Source organism: Belonocnema kinseyi, chromosome 1 (assembly GCF_010883055.1).
Source record: "Belonocnema kinseyi isolate 2016_QV_RU_SX_M_011 chromosome 1, B_treatae_v1, whole genome shotgun sequence".
In the NCBI taxonomy this organism is placed as follows: domain Eukaryota; kingdom Metazoa; phylum Arthropoda; class Insecta; order Hymenoptera; family Cynipidae; genus Belonocnema; species Belonocnema kinseyi.
In genome coordinates this window covers 89,676,974-89,696,793 of record NC_046657.1, presented here as the reverse complement: position 1 = coordinate 89,696,793, position 19,820 = coordinate 89,676,974, and positions in this window count along the sequence as shown.

The window sequence follows — 19,820 nt, the reverse complement described above, 5'->3', positions numbered from 1 at the left end:
AATCTGAAAAATCTCTATCCCTTCCACACACTACTCCTTTCCCCTGCCGAGTGAGTCACGCCTATCCCGAAAGGGAAATGGCTTAATGGTGTAATAATAATAGTAATAATACTTGTATTCTTCATGATGACAGTGGCGGACTGGCATCGGGACGCAGCCGGGAAACCCCGACTTCGGCCCCTTGGTTGGCGCCCACTAAGCCATGCCAAGGCGCCCCAAAAAGATTATATTGTTTAAACAAATAAATATACGTTAGATTGCAATAGAAAGAATGAAAAGAATATCCAAAATTATCCACTATTTACACTTGTAATCCTATAAGTATTACCAGTAAAGTAAACAGTGTCCTCTAATTTCTTTTCACCCATATTATTCTTATGAAATTCCCTAATGCATGTTTTGGATTCTATTCAAAAAATATTTTCAAAATGAATAGTAAATTATTGATATTGAAACAGTAAAATGGAAAGGAATATTCTTGTCATCAACTTCATTACAAAATTTTTAATTCATTTGTTTCCGATGCTATCCATAATTTATTTATTTATTAAAAATGTATGGGACACCTAAATGCATTTTTATGGTCGTCCGCTAATATATTGATTTTTTACATATGCTAACTTTCGACGACGCCTATACGTACCTTTGAGGGAGGTTCCAGAACAACTTATTAATGTAAAAAGCATGATTTCATTTTCGCTTACAAACATGAAAGGGGGCAACTCATTCAATTTTTTACAAAATCTCAACTAAACATCGGCTGTATTTCATTATTTTAGTAATTGTAAAGTTTAAATTCAATTTTTGTATTAAAATGACTACTTATTAGATGAAATTTTCTCTAAAACAAGTTATTAGCTCACATTTCAAGAGTTCTGATCAAAGGAGATATTTCATTACTTGAAAAGTTTTAAATATTACAATATTTTGCTACAATTTACTATAATTATTGTTAATTTATTAAAATTTTAACATTTTTTGTGATTTTTAATGTTGCTATTATGAATTACTTATATAAATCAAGGCATAAACTTTTTATGATTGAAGGCCAAAGCATCGACAAAACTGTAATTTGGTGATTGCGAATTAACTTTTGTTCAAGCTTCTTCGGCCCTCGATTTTTTCCAAAATGCGAACTTTTCTACATTCCATTCTACATTAATTTATAATGAATAATTTAATATTTTTGTTCCTTATTTTGCTTTAAATTTTATTCTCAGCTACCCTGAAAAATGTATCGTTTCAATCATTTTATATTATTACAATTCATTATATGCATGGGTATTGAAACAGACATATTTTCACTGTCTTGTTTTTATAAATTAAAGACTTCGTCTTCTATAAATAAACCATTTTGTTACTAAAAAAACGTAATTTTTATTTTGAATGTTTTTTCAAGATTGAAACGAAGCTTAAAACGAATTGTGGTGAAATTTGAGGTGAGTGGATTGTGGAAGTGGGTAGAAGGGTGTGCATGTGAGAGATTAATTGAGGGATTGTGAGATTGCAAAGGGGCGGTAGATATTTTGGAGGATTGAGGCAGATTTGTGTGGAAGTTTGTTTGGAGATTCTTGACAGGGTGGGATGACTGTGTTGACGGATTGGTAGTAGCAGGGTTGGGTAGCGACAAAGAAAGACTAGACATGTACCAGACAGCGACGGTAGATAGAGGCAGGGAAGTAGAGAAGGCGGGAAAGTTTGAATTTGAATCATTGCTAGCAGAGCGAGTATCTCCGCGGAAGAAACAGAGTTAGAGCAGGGAGTGTTCAGTACGCCGAAAGAGAAGATAAAGGAAAGGAAGGCAAGGGAGAGGTATGAAAAAACTATAGAAAAGGAAAGATTAAGAGCGAAAAGCGTAGGGTCAATAGAAGCATTTATCAAAAGGAAGAGAGGGGAGAGGGAAAGCAGTGCAGAGAAGGAAGATATCGGGGCGACTGTAAAATATCAGAAAATGTTTAGATCGCCGGCGGAAAAGCAGAGTTTGGTAGGGAAGAGCGATAATAGTAAGAGCGCTGACAATAGCGGAGATGAAAGTGAAGTGTCGATGAAAGAGGAAAGAGTAAAGGAAATTCTAGAAGTGATGATAGAGGTAATGGGGATTTATGAAGGAAAGCAGGAGAAAAGGGGAAAGGAATCAAAGAAGGAAATTAGGCGGGAAATGGCTGAAGTTAAGAAAGAAATAAAAAAATGGGAAGAAATCAGGGAAAAGTTAGAAAAGAGAGTGCAGTCATTGGAGCAAAAACTAGAGAAGCAGGAAGAAGATAATAATACAAAGGTAGAGGAGATGAGAGGTAGGATGAAGAAACTTGAAAGCTCGAACGGGGATTGTGGTGGGGGCGAGAGTGGGAATAAGGAGATGAAAAGGCTGAGAAAAATAGAACAAAGAATAGGAAGAAAATTAAACATAGTGATAAAGGGTATAAGATTAGAGGGGAAGGAGCTGAAGGAAGGGGTGGACAAAGTACTAAAAAGGATTGATGCTAAAGTAGAGATAGAGGAAATGCAAAATGTAGGAAGGGAAGTACGAAGAGGGGAGAAAATGGTACCGGTGAAACTAAACAAATGGGAACATAAGAGGGAGGTGATGACAAAGAAGAGGTTAATATATGGTAGTCCAGAAAGAATAGAGAATGACTTGACATGGGTAGAAAGGAAGATGCACTATAAATTAAGGATAATAGCGGAAGAGGAAAGAAAAAAGGGAAAGAGAACATGGGTTAAGTATGGGAGAATTCAGATAGATGGAGTATGGTAGGATTGGGATGAAGAAGCGGAACAGATAGTAAGAAATGAGGTGCAGGGAAACTAGAAGAGGATGGAACGGGAGATAGAAAAATAAGAAATAGTAAGAAGCAAAAAAAAGATGAGAAACGAATGGTATGGACGGTAGTAAATAGAGAAAGAAAAAGAGTAAACCAAGTTATTGAAATGATAGAATGGAAGAAATATTGTTTGGATTTGCTAGGAGGAGTAGAGAGAAAAGTTGTAAAAGGAGGAAAATATGGTAGAGAAAGAGATGAGGAAGAGGACATTTCAAGGGAAGAAATAGTTAAAGTTTTAGGAATAATGAAGGATGGAAAGGCACCTGGTATAGATGGTATTTCAAATGAAGTATGGAAATATGGAGGGGAGTAACTAGAGGAATGGGCATGGATAATGTGTAATAGAGTATGGAGAGGAGAGGGGTGGCCAGAGTTATGAAAAGAAGGAGTAGTTATACCAATAGTAAAGAAAGGCAAGGGAGAAAAGGTTAAAGATTATAGGGGGTGACGTTGATGCCAACACTGTATAAAGTATATGTAACTATTTTGTCGGAGAAATTGAAAATAGAAGTTAAAGGAAAAAAGATGGAGTCACCGAATCAGACAGGGTTTAGAAAAGGAATTGTGATAATGGACAACATATATGTTCTGAACTATCTAGTAAATATGAGAATTAAAAGGGAAAAAAGGGCAATGATAGCAATGTTCATGGACTTAAAGGTGGCGTTTGACTCATTAGACCGAGGAGAAATAAAAAAAGTTATGATAAAAAAGGGGATAAGAGAGGGATTAATTTATTTATTTAATTAATTTATTAATATCAGACTTGGAAGAAGAAATGAGGAGAAAGGGTTGGGGAGGAGTTAGGATAGGGAAGGAAAAGATATATACACTGGCATACGCAGACGACATAGTGTTGATGGCAGAGGATGAAGAAGGGATGGCGGGATTAATTACAGGATGAGAGAAATATTTAGATGGGAAATAGTTGAATGTAAATGTAGAAAAGCCAAAGATAATGAGGCTTAGAAAAGGAGGGAGAAGAAAGAAAGAATGGAAAGGAATAAAGTTAGAAGAATTCAAAGAGTATAAATATTTGGGATATATCTTGCGAACGAATGGAGATCATACAGTTCATAAGAGAAAGAATAAAAAAAGCAGCAGGGATAATGAAACAGACATGGGGAATAGGAAAAAGAAGGTTACAAAAAATTGGAGAAGGAGAATGTGGTTATTTGATACGCTGGTATGGCCGGTATTAGGTTATGGAGCAGAGATATGCGGATAGAAAGAAAGGAAAGATATTGAGAGTTTACAAGAAAGGTATATAAGGTGGACACTAGGGGCAGACAGGGGGACGCCAGGATATATGGTGAGAAAAGAAACGCAAAGGGATATGTTGAGTATTAGAAGGAGAAAGAGGGAATTAAATTTAGAGACGAAGCTGAGGGAGGGAAAGAGAGGGAAAGGGAGGGAAAAAAAATTTTTTTAATTATGGCATTTTCAAAATTTTCGAATTTTTTTTTCTTAACATTATAAAATTTTTTGTCAAAGTTTCTTGTGGATGGGTGAAGGCTTGTAAATTATCAAAATAAAATTGTTAATTTTGATGAAAATTAGAAAAGTTATATACTTTTCAAAATTTTGAAAATTTAAAAAAAAATAGAAAAATTTATTTTTTTCATAGATCCAAAAATTTCGTTCAAAATTTTCAGTAGATACCAAATATATTTCAAAACTATTCTAACCGAATTTTTTGATTAGCACAAAATTAAAAAAATTAGAGCTTGTATAACCTAACTGTTAAGCACGATTATGGCAATGAGAATGTAATCGTCAAGGCCGTAGGTACTTTGAGAACCTTCTTTGATGACAAATTTAAAAAAAAGTGTTTAGCTTCACTTAAGAAAAGGGAAAATGATTAAAAAATCACAGCAGGGTCCTATTAGGATAAGGAAAAATAAAATGTGAAAATTATTTTGCAATATCAGAATAAGCAGTGCCAGACCAAGGTACACACAAGAAAATTGTAATAGATATTTGATATAATAGTTTTTAACATAGAATGTAGAAAATTTCGCATTGTGGTCTGTAAACAAATGTGGAGGGTAATGCGAAGACCGAGCGTGGAGCGCAAGATAAATATATTATCGAGCGCGCCCTAGGCGCGCTTAAATCAGCAGGCCGCGCGCGCAGCGCGCTTTGAGAAGGTGCCCTCGAAGCAGGGGGATTTTTTTAAATGCACAACTTTTTAAATTAATCTTTTTTCGTAACTTGCATAGTTAGACCATGAAACAGAATGTTTTATTTTTCATCACTTTTTTGCTTGATCATAATTCGAATTTTTGACCACTGCATGAGGGTGTGAAACTGCAAAATGCCTACAACATTTCAGCAAATTAGGTTATATACCCTTCGGAACATTATGTTCAAGAAATGTTTTTCATAGACTTTTTAATGTAACAAATACATGCATAATTGCTGTCTACTCAATCTGCAAAGTGTGAACAATTAAAAGGAACAATATTTTTGCAAAAAATAATTTGCGCATACATTTTTAAGCAAAACCAAATCCCACCGTAGAGGTTAAGGAACACTTTTAAATGTGAAAGTTTTCTCGCAAGTTATTTAATGTGACAAATATTGAAGAATATTATATAAAATACATGCAAAAACAATAAGAAATTCAAATTTGGTCTTGAAATTTAAAAAAATATCGTTACCATTCGTTACCGGAGAATTTCTTCTACTTTACAGGAAATTTCTACTGTTGCCGGTAATTTCAGGTAACGACCCAACACTACCCCAATTGAAGTGCTGCTTTGAGCGCGCTAAGTTGGATGGCTAAATTAAGCGCATGCCCTTTGCATAAAGTTCTGAGCCGGTTCTATTACTTTAAGAACGGTAACAAAAATGAGAATATTACCGAGAATAGAACCGAGAGATAAATTCTCTGACAATTTATGAGAATTTCAGAATTTATTTTAGTTTACAAAAAATTGCATTTTTCCGTTAAATTTTCGGTTGAAAATTCAAATATTTTTAAACAAGTTTTTCTTTTTTATTTTAAAGTTGACCTGCTTTAGCAAAAATTAAATCCTTTTTTGATGAAAATGCAATTGTTTGGTTAGAAATGAAGCTATTATACTATTTGCTTAAAAACTTAACTATTTCGTAGAAAATGTACTTTTTGTTTAAAATTTATATTTTGGTGTTGAAAAATGAACTGAAATATTTTCTGCATAAAAGCTCCACGTATAAAAAAAATATTATTTTTTATTACAAATTCATATGTTTTAGTACAAAATTGATATTTTTCGGATAAATATACAACTATTTGGTAGAGAATTTAACTATTTTGTTAAAAATTCATCCTTTTTGGTTGAAAAATTTGTCTTTTTGGCTTGAAAATTCAATTTTTTTTTGTAGAAACTTATTTATTTATTACACAAGTTCAATTTTTGATGTTGAATTAACTGGGATCTTTATGTGAATAAAACTAAAATGTTCTGTAATAAAAAATTCTTCTGCTTTAAGATAAATTTCATATTTTTAATCAAAATTGTAACTATTTGGTAGATAATTGAACTATTTTGTTAAAAATTCATCCTTTTTTGGTTGAAAAATTCGTCTTTTTCGATTGAAAATTCAATTTTTTTTATAGAAAATTATTTCTTGTTAAAAAAATTCATAGTTTGATCGTGAAAACTGGACTAAAGGCTTTTTAACAGAAAATTCAACTATTTTTTTCAAAATTTATCTTTTTGATTTAAAACTTCATCTGCGTTATATAAGAAATTTCATTTTTTGTATAAAAATGCAACTTTTTGGTTAAAAATTCTTCTTTGCTGAATAATTTAACTAATTTGTTTAAAACATTTGAAAAATGTTGTTAAGGATTTATATCTTAAGTTGAAAAGTTATCTCGTTGGTTAAAAGTTTAATTATCTTGTTATAAATTAATCTTTTTTAATTGAAAATTCAACTACTTGGGTCAGAGTCAAACTACAATGTGAAATTTTTTTATTGAAAGCTTATGTTTGGTTGAAAATTGAACTGTTTAGTGGAAAATACTTCTTTTTTTTGTTTAAAATTCATTTTCTAACAGAAAATTGAACTTTACCATTTTTTAAGATTGATATTTTTTAATTAAAAATTCGCGTTTTTTTGTTGTAAAAAAATTCTTTTTTAGTTTGAAATTTCCTTTTTTTTTGCTTAAAAATGCTTAATTTTTTGTAAAGAAAATTTGTCTTGTGGTTTGAAGATTCAATAATTTAGATAATCATTCTTTTTTTGATTAAAATATAAACTATGACACTTTTTCGTTGGCAATTTGTCTTTTTAGGTTGAATATTCAACTATTATGTTAAAAATTCAATTATTTTGTTGAAAATTCCAGTATTTTGTTAAAGGATTATCTTTTAAAGTAGAAAAAAATTTGTTTTATTTGAAATAAATAAATACATTTCAAAATTATCAATTTGTATATGAAACACTGTTTTATTCCACTTATAAAATATTCTATGGTAAAAATATCATAAAATTAAAATACTGGTATTTGAATATTAATGATTTGAAATGAAAAATTACTCAAAGAAAAATCAGAGAATTTTGAAAATGTCATGATAAGTTTTCCGGGAGTGGGGTCTTCTTATTCTACTCGTGGTATTTATTAAGTAATGTGAGGAAATTAAATTTTGAAGTTAGAGTTTCAGTCTAGCAGTGTTAAATAATATTTAATAAGCTACTGCTTTGCATAATTGAAATTCCTGAATATGTGTCAACTAGAAAATGATTTATATTAAACCGCTCATATAGCCTGAACAATAAAAATATTGTGAAAAATCATAAATTCTTTTAAATTCTTTTTAATTCTCCTAAAATCTGTCATATTCCCGTTTATATAACCTGAACTTAAACCTTCGCATACATTATAGACGAATGCACTTAAAAATAATACTCTAGTCCTTCAAAATGAATTCAGTATCATGGAAGATTTAGGTTTCTCTATACTTTGAATACCTATTATTTCTTTAATTTTTAAAAATAATATTGAGTAATAAAGTATATAAAGTAAACTGAGTATCAATAGACATGCTATTGTTATATTTAAAAAAAATTATGTATTTGACTATGTTGTATAATGTATTTTATATTAAAAATTAACTTAATTTATAGTAATAAATTTTAAGTTATTTGCATACCACTTATGTATAATTAAGTTAAATTTTGATAAAATTTCGACTTCAATTTTTATTTTTGAGGTTAGCGACTAATATAACCGTATGCTTTTTAAAAATATATCTTATTACATGATTATCAAACGATAGACATAACGGCATACGTGCAAAGATCATTGAAAAGTAACCTACAAATGTTGAGAATTTTAATGTTAATTTTTAAAGTTAGAGGCCAAGATAACCGTATGCCTTCTTATAATACATCTTAGTTTATATTTATTCAACGATAGTCAGAAGGACAAACATGCAATGACCATCGAAAAGTAACCTACAAATTTTGACAACCCTAATGTTAATTTTTGAAATTAGGGACTAAGATAACCGTATGCCTCTTTAAAATACATCTAATTGTATAATTATCAAGCTAAACCTAGAACGGCATACGTGCAACAGTCGTCGAAAAGTAACCTACAAATTTTGACAACTTCAATGTTAATTTTTGAGGTTAGGGACTGACATAATCGTATGCCTTTTTACAAATGGTTTTTTTAATACGTAAACTTGATTTCAAAGTTATTTTTTTCGAGCAGCGATCATTAAAAAGAATATGCAATTTTTGACACATGTATTTGAGGGTAGGAATTACTTTGGACCAGCCGATCAGTACGCCGTTTGGCATATGTGCATTGTACGTCAAAAATCATCCATATCATGTGGAGGCATACGTGCTACTATCATTAAAAAGGTATTACGTTTTTGTACAAAAAAGGGGTCTATTTCACCCCTAATGGACCACCCCACACGTATGCCGATATTTTTTTGCCGGATTATTTTTTCATTAACTTTCTTCTACTAATCTCGACATGCGTGCAACTATCATTTCAATAATTCACATTTTTTATAAGATTTTACGAGATTTCCCAGCTAATGGAATGATGTCCAAATTTCCCATCTACATTACGATAATTGACACGTATATTACTGTCAAATCTCCAAAAGGCATTCGAGCAACGATCATTTAATGTTTAGTACAGGGGGACTGACGGTCTACTAGCAATTAGTTTAGTTTTAGAAAAACGTGCGGAGCGTAGTTAAGAATTAAATGTGAATGCAAATACGAGAAAAGGAGGAGTGTTTTTCTGAGGCTACAGAAAGGTGTAAAAATCTTAAGATTTAACTTTGCAAAAAAAATGTATTTTACATTTGGATTAATATCTTACTTCTTTGAATCAAAAATTTCTGAGAACAGCTTATGGCAATGTGTTAGTTAAACTTTTTTACTATTGTAACCATAGCATCACACTTCAGAATTTAAAGCATCATCGACTTTTTACTAATTTATTAATATTTTATTTGAATAAACAAAATAAGAAACACTAGCATCTGCTTTTGAATAATAGCATATGCATTTGAACGAGCGCGTAAACACCGTTTGATTCTTCAAAACATAGTTTAGCGTGACGCTTTCGCTTGTGCCCTCGATAGATTGTCACTTCAGGGCCTCGATAGAAAATAGGAAATCTAGACACGGCCTCTTAAGAACCAAGTCATAATTTCTACCCGGGTAACTTAAATAGTAACTTAAATACGAAATATATGGAAATCGGTAAAATAACCTTAATGTTTCAGAATTTTCTAGAAACGTTTAGAATTTCGTTGATATGAAATAATGTGAATGTAAAAAAATTGTCTAGAATTCTTTCGAATCTTCTATAATAATTGTTTGAAATTAGTATTAAAAATTATGTTATTATTTTGTAGTGTTATAGAAATTCTTTAGAATTTTTTAAGTACTTCATATTATTGTAATATTGTCTCGTAACTATTAGTATATTATGGACCTAGGGAGAAAAAAGGACCCTCTCCCCCTTAGCGCATGTGATATTTTTTTAGTAAAAAATGGATGTTTCAAAACATTTCTAGAAATACGGTCATGATTCCATCCCATATTAGATTTCGAATATAATGTACTAAGCTCTCTCTCTCTCTCTTTATATATATTGATATTTGTGTGTGTGTGTGTGTGTGCATACGCTCGGATTTTCACACAGAAAATCGGCGATCCTCCATTGTACACCGAAATCGGTGTTCAAGTGAGTTGTTAATTTATGGTACCTTACCATAAATTGCCCAAACTTCAATTTAAGAATCTCAATAAATTTCCGAAATTTTTTGGAAATTTCCGGAAGTTGTTGATAATTTACTGTAATTTGATCATTGAGGGGTCCGAAACAGAAAGGACAGAGCTGGAAAATCTTTAGCGGGCGGAATGAGATTCTGTGTCCTTTCTGTTTCGACCGGCTCAATTATATATGGTAACTTTCCATAAATGATCGCAAAATTGTATTATCTGCAACAAAAATTTCCACACAGTTTTTACGGTGAGTGGGAGTAAAAAGTAGAGCTTTAGCCCCGCTTTATAGGCGTCGAAAAGGGCTGAAAGCATGCATGTGTCACAAAAACTATTTTATTAAATAACGCAAATATTCATGTTTTTTTTATTAAGTTATATTTTGGTTGCAGGTAATTGTAACAGCGAGACCGGTGTAAAACAACACTTCGTTTTTCCTTCGGAATATGGTGTATGGAATCTGTCTACGGATAGTTCCCATAAAGAAAACGCAAAAGATATCAAATTAAAAAAAAAAAAGCATGGCTAAATGGCAATTGGGGCATTTGAGAAAAAGCTGCATCTAGTCGTCCCGAAAAATTAAAGGAGTTGAAAAAGAGAATTGGCTAGTCGTCCCGAAAATTCGGGACAATTGCCAAGCTTATGAAAAATATTAAATGCAGGTACAAGTAAAAGGAGCGCCACGGGGGCGCGAGGTGAGCGGGGTGTGTGGTGGTCACTCAGGCGTGAACAAACAAAAGCGTTTACATATGGAGCCGTACTATGTCGGGTTGGCACCCGCCCAATATCAGTTCTAAGATCCGCAAAGTTTCAGGGGTTCACTGTATTTGAAAATGCATTTGCTTCTATATGAATGACCCAGAATTGGGAGATGAGTCTATGCTAAATTGTGCAGACACCTGTAAGCGGTCCAATCATCTGGACAATATTTTCAGTCCTTCTAAATCCATATGCCAGCACAAACTTCAATTTAAATCAATCGAAACTCAATTTAAGCACATACTTTCACCCATTTTAATCCCGTGCCTTCAGATCCCAGACCGAATAATTCCGAAACATATCCGAAACCACCTTTCAATCCTTTTGAATCCTTTTAAATCCGAAGAACTTCTGAACTGTCTTTTCAATCATTCTCTATACCTCAACCAACATGAAGTTCAATTCGCAGGAATTCGAAACCAAATTTGTATTCTTTTCAATCTTTTTAATCCTTGAATCAACACCAACTTCAATTCGAACGCACCTATCAATCTTTTCTGGTTAAACTATGAGGCATCAGGTAAGTAAGCGTAAAGTAAGCAGTTTAATATTAGTTAACTTTCCCAAGCCTCTCTGCTTACCTCAGATTTAGTAAGATAGGAATCCTTGGTTTGACTTCGGATTAAGATTCACATTTCGGATTAAAATCGTTCGGATGGATAGAATTTTTATATGCTATACTTTTACCAAGATATGTGTGAAAGATTTAGGATAAGAAAGGAACAAAAGGTCGGTTTATTAAAATCCTATGAATGCAATCGTGGTCACAGGATATCCGGTAACCCTTCGGACATGCGTCAACGAAATTGAATGATTTCAATTTTTTGACTAACTTTGAAACTTGGGTAAAGATATGTCGAATAAATGAATAAAATACGCATCCATGTAGTGAGCATATAATTATAGGGAGAACGTAATCAAGTTGGTTATTATTTGCGAATTCAGCCCTTAAATCGTTTTCTTTAATAGCATATTCCAATATCTATACACAAATTTTTAACTTTTTTTCGATTTTTTGAAATTATTTTTGCAGGCTTTTAAATCATCAAATAAAATCACAAAATTCGTATACTGTCGCAAGATATAGTGTACCAGCGGTATAAGGTAAAAATTGTGAAATTAAGTTTTAAGTTTTTATATAAATTATTTTAAATACAAATTATAGCAAATTATAGCAGTTTACTGAAAAATATTTTAATACCTGGGTGTAGGACATTTTTAATTTCATAATTCTGCATATCGTAAAAGGAAAAAAAAATTAAAAGCAGCTTCTGAAATATTACCCTCTTACATTAAAATACTCAAGTTGAATTGATTTAATTAATCACGACATTTGACACTCTTGATATAGAGGAGTGTAATCCGACTAGTTTGTCGACATGGAAATGGCATGGTATGGGATGCCGAGACCCTGAAGAAGGCCACCCTGACCCAGTCAGTCACTCAGTCTGCTCGTCAAAGAAAATCAATACTCGCTAATCAGATCAAAGCGTCCCGCTCCAATGAGCGCTCCCTAGTTCCTAACACCGGATGTCCACATGCGTTTATAGTCATATGCTAAACTTTTATACCCTCGCCTTACTCGTTGCGGATTGTGGAGACGATTTTGATGATAGGAGGCTGCGCTGGTTTACAGCAGCTCACGGATTCGGATCCCGTAATCGGAGGAATAAAGCAAGTAGGTATCTGATCGAAGGCCCGGCGTCTGGCTCGATTGTCCAGTGCTATTCAAGATTCCGCGGTGATTGGGAGGAAATGGCATTTGATACGCAAGACGTAACTTCTCCTTGCTCTGGGGCGAATCTGTCTCCGAGGGGAACCACATCGATTTCCGGTAATCACGTGATACGATTGCACCGCTCGTGAGGCGACTTCGTATCAGTCAAGAGGTCGACAGTTCAATTTTTGGAGTAGGACATCGAAAAAAATATAATTGGGACAGCTTTACTCCTGCTCCTCACTTTGCGTTAAATTGTAAAAATGAACCAATTTAAATTAACGGCATACCAATTTGGGTATTAGTTACATATTTCACTTTCTTTAACACTACTTTGGGTTTAAAATTTTTTAATTAAAACAAGAGGGGCATCGCCTAATTGTGCGCTGAGCTCACAAGTAATTTATTTTCCTTTATTTCAATTTAATTATAAAAAATAAGACGAGCAGAAAGTTAGATTGGTTTGTAAGATATGGAGAATAAGTGGACAGTTAGGGAGATCAGGTTTGTACTTAGATTGGGCGGGCATTTAAACTGGACGAGCAGTTAGGGATGCTGAACGATTAGGGAGCTTAGACAAGCAGTAAGGCTGGGTTGATGGACAGTTAGAGAGGTTCGGCGGGCAATTAGGGATGTTGAACGGGACGTTAGGAGATTTTGACGAGCTTGACATAGGTTGAGCGGGCAGTTAGGGAAAGTGTCGATTCCTAATACAGCGACGGTACGCAGGTCGCAGGGGCATAATCTTTTTCGGGATGGAAAAATGTCTAGAAATATTTGCTGCATTCCTTGACTTTTGAAGATTTTTCAATCCATCCAATTTTAATTTCCATTGCTTTTGAAGTTGCGAGATGTAACAAGTCCACCCGTAGTTCAAACACAAATATGAAATAGATATCGACGCACCTTTTTACCAGGTTTCATATCTCGTGATTTTTGTAATTAAATCATCATTAAACACTAATAAACAATATTATGTAAATAATTTATGAATTTAAATGCATCTGCATTTGAGAGAAGAAAGGAGATTATGTGTACTGACTTTGTCGTCATCCACTTTGCTTTCGCTTGGTTGGTCAAAAGACTTCTTGTCGGTGAATTGTCATGCAGTATAACTAAATCCTTATCCGTCTATGACGGCTGTAGTTGAGGCGTCATCAACGTCACCCCTCGACTGTCGTCGGCGTTCCTCTTAACGGGAAAAACGAGTGGTGGTACCCCGAAGCTGTTTGACTTAATTTTACGAGAACTTGGGGTGCGAGGAGGTGGAGACTGAGCAGGAAAGGAGATTCAAGTGAGGCGGTGAGCAGGGGAGAGCTGTGAATTCACTGATGCTTAACTCGGATAAAAATTATCACTTTAAATTCCAAAGTAGGAAATAAAGATGTAGCTAAGCTCGTGACAAAAACAATAATTGATAAATAACCTTTCTCTGCGGATTTTGACGAAATTAAAATCTGACGTTTTTTTGTCATTATTATTATTTTTATGTTCTAAATTAATTATTAAACTCCACATTTTTTCGAGTTTTTAAATTCTTAAATCTGCAATCCACCGATTCCTTAATTTTCCGAGCTTCTAAGAAATCCACTGCAATAGAGGTGAAAATCCTAATTTCCTGATCGTGGCCTATAAATGGTTACAGTTTTTCTGGAATTTATTTTTGAATTCGGAATAGAGTTTTTTGGTACCAGCTAGCTACTTTCTGGACGAAAATGAAAATTTTTGAATGGGCTCAGTGTAACAGGGATTTTATTAGAAGATTCCAAAGTTCCTGGTGAGGTGAAAATCCAAATGTTCCGATCGCAGTCCATAATTTGCCACAGTTTCTTTTACAGTTAATTTTCTATTTAGAACAGAGTACCTTTGGTTTCCATATATTTAATTTCTTGGAGAAAACAAAATTTTAGTCGTCTAATGGGTGCAAGAGGAAATTGTTCAGAAAAGTTTAACGTTAATGGAATAGTGGAAAGGTTATGAGAAACACTATCGAACCTATAGTGAAAGAAAAAAACAATTTTATTGGTATTAGCTGTGTTATAAATCACCAAAGTAGACGGTAGTTGATAAGTAATAGGCTTGTAATCTTTAATTTTACATTGCTAAAAGTCTCGTAAATTAATGAATTAATTTTTTTTTTAATTTTAATTTGATATACTTTGACTTCAGAACTGTTTGTTAACCTAGAAATAAACAAAATTTTATTTTTATTTTAAGAAGCACTTCTAATTATTTTATATTTATATTCAGAATTTGACTTCTAATTAGAAAATGAACAAGAATCATGTTTGGTAGTTCAAAATAATTAAAAATATTTCGAACGTTTAACAGAAATTTAAATTTTTGACTAAATTTTGTCGAAAGTATTTTAAAGGATGCAAAGCATTTCAAAAGATTTCAAAGCATTGGACGAGATTCGATAAACTCTTATTTCAGGGTAATGAAAATACTTGGTATCGTGAATGAGATTAAGCGAAGCGTATGTGGGAAACAGCAGCGGACCCTTGGTTCTGTATTTAAAGAACGATATTGCTTTCTTTTAGTTTTCTTAATTAAAGTTTTAAAATTGCTGGTTCACCGACTTTCCATTTTTAATTCTGAAGAAGCAAATAACGCAATCAGAAATGCAAAATCGAGAGCGCGCTGCTTTTGTATATAAGCGCTGCTTCGCCCCAGTTTATGGTAATTTCCACACATTTCACGTGAATCATTAACAATTCAAGACAATTTAATAAGTTTAAAGAATTTTTAAGGAAAACCTACACCTTATTGGTTTCAAGAAATCGGGACCTCGCTGGCGTATTAACAATTGGAAGTGTTGTTGAATTTTTGATTTCGGGTAACTAAGGTGGATCTAATCCTGCACACCGTTTGACCCATCACTTTTTGCAGGGGCGCTGTCAATGTCATCTCCAGGTTCTGGAGGTCAATATTGACGTAAAACTCAAAGGACTTCAAAAAATAAAACGTTTCAAGGAATTTTTTAACATTCTTCAAGATTTAAAAAAATCAAAAAAATTAAAAATATGTTTGTACATTGAAAGTAATTTGAACGAATTTGAAAGAATTCAAGAAATTATTTCAATCGATTTCAACTTATTTAATAGTACATTGTGCAACAAGCTGGATACACAGTCGATTATCAACGAGCATGCGCACTGGTGATTGACGTGTCCCGCTTGTAGCAAACGATACTTTCCTTACTCACCGCAGGCGGGATCATGCGACTATACTCGTTGAGGAATGTCTGAGTTGCAGGGAGAAGGGGTAACTGGCGCATGTGCATAGCATTACTTAGTTCTCTAGTGAACAGAAATAAATTTAGTGCGCGGTGTTGCCAATAATCGAGAAAATTCCAACTTAGATTCATCTCAACGAGCATGTAAGTCGATGTATTGATAATCGATATATTCCGCTTCTGGCACACTCTACTTTTCCAATCACTGCAGGCGGGAACTTGCGAATATGCTCGTTGAGAAGAATCTCAGTAGCAGAAGGAAGGTGTTCCTGGCGGCTGCGCAGTTTCAGGGAGAAGGGGTAACTTGCGGATGCACATGACATCAGTTAGCATTTCTCTATAAAACATTATATCTCAAAAGAGTAGCAATCTCTCCGCCGTTTCCGATCGGGTGCAAGTCCCAGTGACCGTTGCTGGTCCCAAGGTTTATTTTGGGGAGTGGGGGGCACAAGAACTTAAATCTAAGCGTCTGTGAGGAGTTGGGCGGACAGTTGGACTTCACGGAGGAGGTGAGCTTCAGTGAGAAACTGGAGTGCGACTGTGCTAAGAGGAGCAAGCCTTCTTTTTCTGAACTTTTTGGAAGATACTAAGAAGGTCCGGAAGGAGCTACAAAAGGTGCATGAGAAAATGGAGACATTCGGTTGGACGCAGAGAAATATGTTTCACGTAATACGCGATGGTCTGTGCGATGCGAGTCGCCTTATCCGACGACTCCATGATCGAACGGTTAGTAAAAGGGTAACCGCGAGAGTCAATGAAGAAAGGAAAAAGGCAGGGTGAGAAATGAGCGCCGAGGCAAGGCGAATTGAGAGAAACGAGCAGGAGCCTGTAAGAGGGTATAAAGCGGCATCCCCTGAACCAATGCGAATGCGGTCCTGAGGGGAGTAATGCCAGGGAGAGAGGGTGGTGATTTTTAGTGGGTCCCTTCGTGGCATTATTATAATAACAGAGTCGATTCTGTATAATGTATAATTATACGCAATGTATTATTAAATATTATCTATGTCGGGGTAATTGTAGTGACATGACGAAGACCCCCAGCCTACCGAGAAGTGTAAACCCTTCTCGGTGTGTTCTTCAACATTTTTCACTAGCCCTCGTAAAAAAAAGCTTAGATCCTTTTCAACCAGCATGTATATAGCAGTGCCAGCGCGGGTATTGAGGCATAGTAGATTCTACAAAAAGTGGAATACAGCTTCGATTATTAACGAGAATGAAGTTTGCTACACAAGCGTAGAAAAACATGTGAGTTGCTAATCGAAGTATCCTGCTCGTTGCACACGATGGTTTCCCCAGTAACCGTTGGCTGGAACAGGCGACTACGCTCGTTCAGAAGAATCTAAGTTGTGATGCACAGATTCAGGGAGAAGGAGTATATTAGGGATGTGCATGGCATTACTTAGTTCTCTGCAGAATTAAATATCACTTCACTTCGCTGTGACGTCAACAATCAATAAAGCATCAACTCAGATTCTTATAATTACGTTGAGATTTTACAAATTTTCAAAACAGAAAAAGTCCTTGGGTGCACAATCATTGAATATTTTTTGTTTCAAGGCCAAAGCCGGTAGAAGTAAATAAAGAAGAGAGAGAAAAATAAGGAAATGGATCTTGAACATGACCATTTTTTTTCTTCTCACTTTTTTCATTTGTTTTTTTTCATATAGGTTTTTACATGCTGTACTCTCTAAATTTGAATCAGTGGAAACAGGGCAACTTAACCAAGTCAATTATTATCATTTTATAATGATTCACAACACAATATCACTGTTTCGAAATCTAGAAACGGGTCGCTGATTGCAATCAGTGAGGATTTTCACTGAAATTCAGTAAAATCTTACTGATTCAAATTATGAAAGTACTTTTACAAATTGTATCGTTTCTGCTTCTTAAAGTAAAACATTCTTTCACGTACTGTGTAGTGTTAAGGGAATGTCCGTACGTTTAACCTATTTTTAGCTCGTTTAAATTAGGGAAATTTCTGAAAAACCAGCTTCAGCGATGTACATTAGCGGATAGTCTGACGGCAAATCCTCAATACTAAACAAAGGTACAATTCTTGGGTTACATCAAATGAGGCTAAGCGGCGCATGTGGGGGAAAACAGCTCATTTGCATTTGTAAGATATAGATTTAAGAATATATTTTTGAATTTACCGCCGTAGAAAAATCGGCAATTGACCGAACGTTGTCGATCATTATCGGGCGAGACGCGATGCGGAAGAAGAGCGGAATCTGGCAGAGTCTTGCCGACCTTTTATACTAATACCTACATTAAATAAAGTTCTTTTAATTTTAAAGTTGTTGTCGAAGCAAACTTAATTCGAAGTCCTCTGTCCTCAAATAATACCTTTCTGATCATCATTTCGCCATCCTTACAGACCAGAAGTGGGATTTAACCGGAAAATTAGATCCAACGCGATTAAATGTGACTTTGTATAAACAGAAAATGGCCGATGAAAATTCGGGAACAAAGGACAAGTCACGCTTTCAAATTTTTGTCGTTATAAACGTGTTCCGACTTTGTACGCGCTAGTTAGGCCTAGTGTTTAGATTATGGCTCTCTATTGAACAGAGTTTTGTTGGTGCAAACTTTGTGAAAGTGCCTTCGAAGTGAGTTTCAGTGTGTTGAAAGTTTACATTCAAAATGGCTCCCGGAAAATGCCTGCAGGATTACATCGAGGATGAGCCTAGGGTTATCTTAAATAGGACGAACGAGAATACGGTGGGGAATAAAGCAGAGTTAATTGCTTGAATTTACGAAAAAGATGTCATGGGAGCTTGGGGAGATGACTCTGGCAATTGAATCGTTGGCGACCGAGTTCTGTTCCTTAATACAAGAGCTGGAAGCACCTAGAATAGAGATTAAAAGATTGAGAAGTAATGCTCTGAGGGAAGCTGAAGATAGAGAGCGTAAAAGAAACTCGGAAAATATTAGATTTGAGAGCGAACGGTTGGTGCAAGAGTAGCAAAAGGCAAGAATGGAGTTGGCCAGACTTCAGAACGAAGAACCTGAACCGAAACGTAGGAACAACGAAAATGTGTCCACACTAGAATTGGCAAGAATTGAAGCTCAACGCTTGGATCAAGAGCGACGTTAAATTGAATTGCGAAGGCAAGCAGTGACTAGAGAGAGAGAGAGAGAGAGAGAGAGAGAGAGAGAGAGAGAGATTAACTCAAAAAATCACTATTTCTGCCATCAGTGAGCTGTTGGGCGTATTTGATGGTGCGAGTGGAACGTTTGACAGCTGCGAACGACAAGTCAGACTCTTGAAGGATATCTACAAACTGGATGATATAGTGAGAATGTTAATTGGTTCGAAGCTAAAGGGGAGGCGTTAACCTGTTTCAACTCTCGACCAGATCATGTCAGCATGTTAGCAGACAATCTTTTAGTTGAAATTAAAAACATGTTTCATCAGCGTCTAACCAGAGTACGTTTGCGCAAGGAGTTCGAAGAAAGAGTTTGGAAAAAGTGTGAGATGTTCAGTGAATATGTGCACGACAAAACCATTTTGGCAAATAGAGTGAATAGAGTGGCAAAGTGAAAAGTTTGCAAAAAGTGTAATCAAAGATGATAAAAGAACCAAATCTGAAAATAAGGACTTAAAAGTGTCGACGTCGGGGAAAATTCGTTGCTTTAATTGTAGCAAGTGGGGACATTATTCAAGTGAGTACAAACAAAAGCCGCGAGCAAAAGGATCTTGTTTCCAATGTGGATCTTTGGAGCATGTTGTCAAAGATTACCCACAACGAGTGCAGAGACGAGTGAAGGAAGTAGTCAACATCGATTTTAAGAATGACAACGAATTTTATAGGAATGGAGATCACGAGCTGATCATTGACAACGAGGTTTTCAACACGACTCTTCTGACGCTGTTGAACAGCGGCAGCTCAATAAGCTTCATCAAAGAAAAATTGGTAATTCCAGCGGCGGTTAAGGTAACAGATAATACAAAATCAGATTATTGTGGTATAAATAAATCTCAATTGAAAATATTTGGATTTGTAATTGTTAATGTTTCTTTGGGAAA